Raw genomic sequence first — 6,604 nt, forward strand, 5'->3', positions numbered from 1 at the left:
CACTTTCTTGTTCTCTCTGTCCCCCTCCCTCTCCCTCTCCCTCTCTCTCTCTCTCTCTCTCTCTCTCTCTCTCTCTCTCTCTCTCTCTCTCTCTCTCTCTCTCTCTCTCTTTCTCTCTCTCTCTCTCTCTCTCTCTCTCTCTCATCTCTCTCTCTCTCTCTCTCTCTCTCTCTCTCTCTCTCTCTCTCTCTCTCTCTCTCTCGCTGTCTCTCTCTCTCTCTTTCTCTCCCCCTCCCCCTTTCTCGCTGTCTCATTATCCATCCTTCTTTGTTATCTCCTACTCTCTCAGTGCCATCCTCAATGTCTAAGTCAGCCCTTCTTTCCTATCTGGTCTGAAATGTTTCAAAGGGATAAAGAACACTTTTAAAAAACTATTTCAGTTAATTGACTTTATTTGCTTAGTGCTGCCAGTCTGGATAATCAGCTCTCTCAGATTGACTTTAGCAGTGGTGGCTTTGTGGGTATTATTCCATGCCCTGGCCGGCAGCCAACAGACTCCTAGTAAATATATTCAAATCAGCGTTAAGCTGCTTAAAATATTCATGTTTCACTCACAGCTAGGTTATAGAAATACCAAACTATCTCTGGCTGGCAAATCAGTTACACGGTTAAAAAGTATATCATTTCAAGGTTTGAGGGAAAAGAAGAGGTGAAACCAGGAAGGAAAGCTAAGGGGTGTGGAAGAACCAGTGTCTTTCTGGATAAGAGCAGAGGGGAGGAGGAGAGATGGGATGACAAGTGAAAAGAATAGAAAAGGGGGAGAGGAGAAGAGGAGTAGAAGATAGGGGAGGACATGGTAATGGAGGAGAGGAGAGAAGGTCAAGGAGGAATGGACAGATGAAAAGAGGAGGGGAGAAGAAAGGAGAGTGTGAGCTGTCTGATATGGCGATCTTCAGACGCCCCCCCCCCACACACACATTCACCCCCTCCTCCTCCTCCCTCCGTCAGAGAGACAGTCTCCTCTCTCTTGGGCTCGTAACTCCTTCATGTGTGAAGGCATTTAATGTGCTTCACACAGTGATTATTCTAAAAGCCCTCTTCTGCTCTGCATTCCTCCTTGGCCTGAAATAGACAATCTCCTCTGCTGGTTTAGCCAAACAGCAAATGAGGAATACAGTATCCAGCTGTAATTATCTCCTCTCCGGTCTGGCTCCAGATGTCCCTGCGGTGTGGTAGTAAGTCTGGCTGCTGCAACGGGCGAGGTGGGAGACACACTGTAGAAGAGAGGAGCAGCGGGGAGAGGAGAGGAGAGACTGGAAGAGGGAGGAGGAAGGAGAGACTGTAGGAGAGAAGGGAGAGGAGGGCAGAGAGAGAGAGAGAGAGAGGGGAGAGGATGGTTGAGGTACAGTGGGAGAAATGAGAGAGGAAATTTGAGAGAAATGCTGAGTGGGCAGGGTATAACTGGAGTGTGTGGAGGTGACCCCGTCACTGTGCAGGGGAGGCTGGGGAGGTGACAGGGAGGGCCAGGCCGGTGTGGTGATGTCCTTCTCCCGGGACATGAGGCAGTAACAGGAGACGGGACACCGGGGACAGACAGGCCGAGCGCAGGGCTGTCACTGTCCTTGTCCTGTCACTGTGGACTGCGACGTGGCTCAATGTCCTGGCTGTGACCTGGGCCCTTCTCACCGTCCTCTCTGAGGGTGTGTGTGCATGTGTGTGTGTGTGTGCCTGCATGTGAGTATGTATGTGTGCCTAAGTGTCTGTGTATGCCTGTATGTGTGTATGTGTGTACACCAGTGTGTGTGTACATTTGTGTATGTGTTACCCATGTGTATGTGTGTATGCCTGTGTAAGTGTGTGTGTGTGTAGATTGGTGTAGGTGTTACACATGAATGTGTATGTGTGTATGTGTGTACACCAGTGTGTGTGTATGTACACGTGTGTATGTGTTACCCATGTGTGTGTGTGTGTGTGTGTGCCTGTGTGTGGTGTGTTGTGATCTGATGTCTCTATCCTCCACCCCCTGCTGAAACCCCTCCAGAGTGGAGAAGTCTGGGCGCAGGGCGTCCAGTACAGGCTCCCTACTGCAACAGCCAGAGTCGCTCCCCCAGTCAATAACTCATTTATGGGGTTATGAATTAGAATGATCTTGCTGAGGGAAGGTAGAAGCTAGCCTATATCCTACTGCCGGTCTCTGAAGAAACTGGAATAATATTCAGCTCGGAGAAATCGATGGAGAAATTCAACGCCACAGGGACTAATACCAGCGGCCCATTCCAGCTGCCTTCTGCTCCTATCTGTCAATCGTTGAAATTTCTGCTGATACGCCATGAATCCAATACTGAAATGGCATTTTGAAATTCCAGGCCATTTAGATGGGTTTGTATGCTTGGGATGACGGCCTGACTCTTCAGGGGGAGGGATTACATGTCGATAATGCTCTCTGTCTGACAGAGTTTCTCTTATTAGCAAGTGTTTGGAGTGAAGTGTTACTCACATGGCGTGTTGCTGCAACTATAAGTGTGTGTGTGTTCACTACTGGGCTGTGCTAGGCTGGTCTTGTCTGATCTGATCCGGTCTGAGCTGTCTGGTCGATCTGGGTTAGATTGGTCTGGGTTAGGTTGGTCGGGGTTAAGTTGGTCTGGTCTGGGTTAGGTTGGTCTGGGTTAAATTGGTCTGGATTAGGTTGATCTAGGTTAAGTTGGTCTTGTCTGGGTTGGTCTGGTCTGGGTTAGGTTGGTCTGGATTAGGTTGTTATGGGTAAGGTTGGTCTGGTCTGGGTTAGGTTAGGTTGGTCTGGGTTGGTTGGTCTGGGTTAGGTTGGTTGGTCTGGGTTAGGTTGGTTGGTCTGGTCTGGGTTAGGTTGGTCTGGTCTGGGTTAGGTTGGTTGGTCTGGGTTAGGTTGGTCTGGGTTAGGTTGGTCTGGGTTAGGTTGGTTGGTCTGGGTTAGGTTGGTCTGGGTTAGGTTGGTCTGGGTTAGGTTGGTCTGGGTTAGGTTGGTTGGTCTGGGTTGGTTGGTTGGTCTGGGTTAGGTTGGTCTAGGTTAGGTTGGTTGGTCTGGGTTAGGTTGGTTGGTCTGGGTTAGGTGGTCTGGGTTAGGTTGGTCTGGGTTAGGTTGGTTTGGTCTGGGTTAGGTTGGTCTGGGTTAGGTTGGTCTGGGTTAGGTTGGTCTGGTCTGGGTTAGGTTGGTTGGTCTGGGTTAGGTTGTCTGGGTTAGGTTGGTCTGGGTTAGGTTGGTTGGTCTGGGTTAGGTTGGTCTGGGTGAGGTTGGTCTGGGTAGGTTGGTTGGTCTGGGTTAGGAAGTAATGTTTGTCAGCGTGGGAGACTCCCTCCCTCCTGCTGACTGAAGAAGAAAGACACACTTCAGGGGTTTCCTGGAAGTGCTGTGGCAGCATGAGGAACACAAAGCACCGGATCCCATGTGAGGTGTGTGTGTGAGATGTGAGGGGGGGGTGACTGTGTGTGTGTGATATGTGAGGGGGGGGTGACTGTGTGTGTGTGTGAGATGTGATGGGGGGGTGACTGTGTGTGTGTGTGAGATGTGAGGGGGGGGTGACTGTGTGTGTGTGATATGTGAGGGGGGGGGGTGACTGTGTGTGTGTGTGAGATGTGAGGGGGGGGGTGACTGTGTGTGTGTGTGAGATGTGAGGGGGGGGGTGACTGTGTGTGTGTGATATGTGAGGGGGGGGGTGACTGTGTGTGAGATGTGATGGGGGGGTGACTGTGTGTGTGTGAGATGTGAGGGGGGGGGTGACTGTGTGTGTGTGATATGTGAGGGGGGGGTGACTGTGCGTGTGTGTGAGATGTGATGGGGGGTGACTTTGTGTGTGTGTGAGATGTGATGGGGGGGTGACTGTGTGTGTGAGATGTGATGGGGGGGGTGACTGTGTGTGTGTGTGAGATGTGAGGGGGGGGGGTGACTGTGTGTGTGAGATGTGAGATGTGATGGGGGGGTGACTGTGTGTGTGTGTGAGATGTGATGGGGGGTGACTGTGTGTGTGATATGTGAAGGGGGGGGTGACTGTGGTGTGTGTGGAGATGTGATGGGGGGGGGTGACTGTGTGTGTGTGGGAGATGTGAGGGGGGGGCTGTGTGTGAGAGATGTGGGGGGGGGGAGTGACTGAGGTGTGTGGGAGATGTGAGGGGGGGGTGACTGTGTGTGTGTGGGAGATGTGATGGGGGGGACTGTGTGTTGTGTTGCGAGGGTAACAGTGTGTGAGTGTGTGTCTTAACTCCTGTGTGTCTGCAGTGTTTGTATGGTTTGTGTGACTTTCCCGTCGCACCGAGCTCCCTAGCTCTGCCTCACGTGGAGTCTCCTCTATAGAAGGTTCTCTGTAATCCTGCGGAGACTGTATTAGCGCCCAGCTCATCCACCCTCTCTTCCCCTCTGGCAGGAACTTAGAGCAGCAGAACTAGTGTGTTGTCTCAGTGTGGTTCCTTGTGTATGTCTTGTTGTATGTGTGTGTGTGTGTCAGGGTTTGTGTGTGTGTTTACTTTCCCACAGGTGCGTTTGTGTGTGTGTGTGTGTATGTGTTTGCGTGCTTTCCCACAAGTGCGTGTGTGTGTACTTTTCCACAGGTGTGTATGTGTGCGTGTGTATCCATGTGTGTGTGTGTGAAAACACTGCTGAGCTTACCATAGCAGGAGGGGGAACTGCTTTGATTTCCCCTGTCGTCATAGACAGACTATATCACTTCAGAGCAGCACTCCTCACAGAGACAACGGAGAGGAGGGGAGGGGGGGAGAGGAGGAGGAGGGAAGGTGAGGAGAGGGTATAGGAGGAGGAGAGGGAGGAAAAGGGAAGGGAAGGAGGGAAGGGAGTAATGGAAGGAAGAGAGAGGGGAGGGAGGAGATGAGGAGCGGAGGGGTGAAGGTCAGAGGAGAAAATATGAAGAGACTGAGAGAGTAGAGAGATAATAAATAACGTATGTTTCCTTTGAATTAAACATGACTTTAAACAGCAGAGAGAGAGGAGGGGGCTCACACACACACACACACACACAAATGCACACACCACATGCACACACCACATGCACATATGTCTGTCACCATCCACGAGTGAGCAATGTGTGTTTGTGTGTGTGTGTGTGTATGAGAGAGTGCGTCTCTGTGTCTTGGTGTACGTCTGTGACCGGCCTTGGTTGTTTACCCAAAATACCATCAGTGATTTCTACTTACATTAATCATGATACTCTATCTTTGCGCATAGATATTCTACTTTCTCCTTCATCTGACCATCTGAGATATCTTCTTCACCAGCCGAGCTCTGGGCCGTACAGCTCGGCTCATGAGAGATGCCATCCTGCTCTCTCTGCTGTTGCAGACGTCTCTCCTCAATAGCTGATGTTTCCTGAAGATATTGAGATCCTGGCTCTCCACGATATTGCTCCTCCACTGCTCCTCTCCTCCTCCTCCTCTTCCTTCCCTAGCGTCTCCCCCCTACTTCTCCTCCTCCCCCCTCATCTCTCCTCCTCCCCTTCCTCCTCTCTCTAGCACTCTCATCCTCCTCCCCCCCCTTCGTCGCTCCTCTTTCTCATTACTCCTCTCCTCCTCCTCTTCCTCCTCCTCTTCCAGCCTCTCCTCCGAGCATCTGAGATCATCTACCAGGTTTGTCTAACAGCTTCCATAATTACAGAGAGCTCTCCAGTCCAAGTGCTGTTTCTGTTCAGGTGGAGGAGAGCGTGAGAGGACGCACTCTGGGTGGGTTGTGTGTAACTCTAGCTAGGTTTGAGTAGTTCCCCATCTGCAGTATTAGCCCAAGACTCAGTAGTGTTAAAGCCTAGTCTTAGCACCTCCTCCTTGCGCACCTCCTCCTTGCGCACCTCCTCCTTGCGCACCTCCTCCTTGCGCACCTCCTCCTTGCGCAAAGTCTTTGTGAAAAGACTAATTGCAACCTGCGTTTAATCCAATTAGTTGGACAGGAAGTGTTAATTGGTGTAGAAACCCAGGAACAAAAGACAAGGTTGTATTCTGAAACAGACATGGCCACTTTCCTTGAGGACAATAATGATCCCTAATAGAGCTGACTGGATGGGGTGGCGAGGTTGGGATGTAATTACAGGTTTGCGTTGCCGGGGTGAGGGCTTTGTGCAATGCTGCACAGCGTGACACGGGCCTGGTGTGTGTTTACACCCTCCCTGGTGTGTGTGATCGTGTGTGTGATTGTGTGTGTGTGTGATCGTGTGTGTGTGAGAGTTAGAGACTTGTGCGGAGTGTGTTTGCCTACGCGCCTGCGAGAGAGAACGCAAGCCTTTCTGTGATCCCGTCGGTGTAGCATTCTCCAGTACATGTTAATAACAGCGTGTTTGTCATGTCGTGTCACTTAACCTTTCACGGAGGCTGTAGAAAGACCGGAAAAAGATTCTTAGAGACAAAAGCGCCCTCAAGGGAGAGCGGGGAGAGGGGGGAAAAGGAGAGAGGGCGATAGAGAGATCGAGAGAGGGAGAGAGGAGGGAGGCAGAGAGAGATTGAGAGCGATAGAGAGAGAGGGAGAGAGAGGGAAAGAGAGAGAGAGAGAGAAGGAGAAGATGAAATGTCGGAGCACCTAATCTCAGGGGTGCACAAAAACGTGATGTAGCAGAGCTGTGAGCGACCCTTCCCTTTGACCCCCACCCTTGCTTAACCCCTGACCCCTGCCCTCTCGTCCCTGCCCAGAGGCGGGGTG

The sequence above is a fragment of the Osmerus mordax genome, chromosome 6 (assembly GCF_038355195.1).
Source record: "Osmerus mordax isolate fOsmMor3 chromosome 6, fOsmMor3.pri, whole genome shotgun sequence".
NCBI lineage: Eukaryota > Metazoa > Chordata > Actinopteri > Osmeriformes > Osmeridae > Osmerus > Osmerus mordax.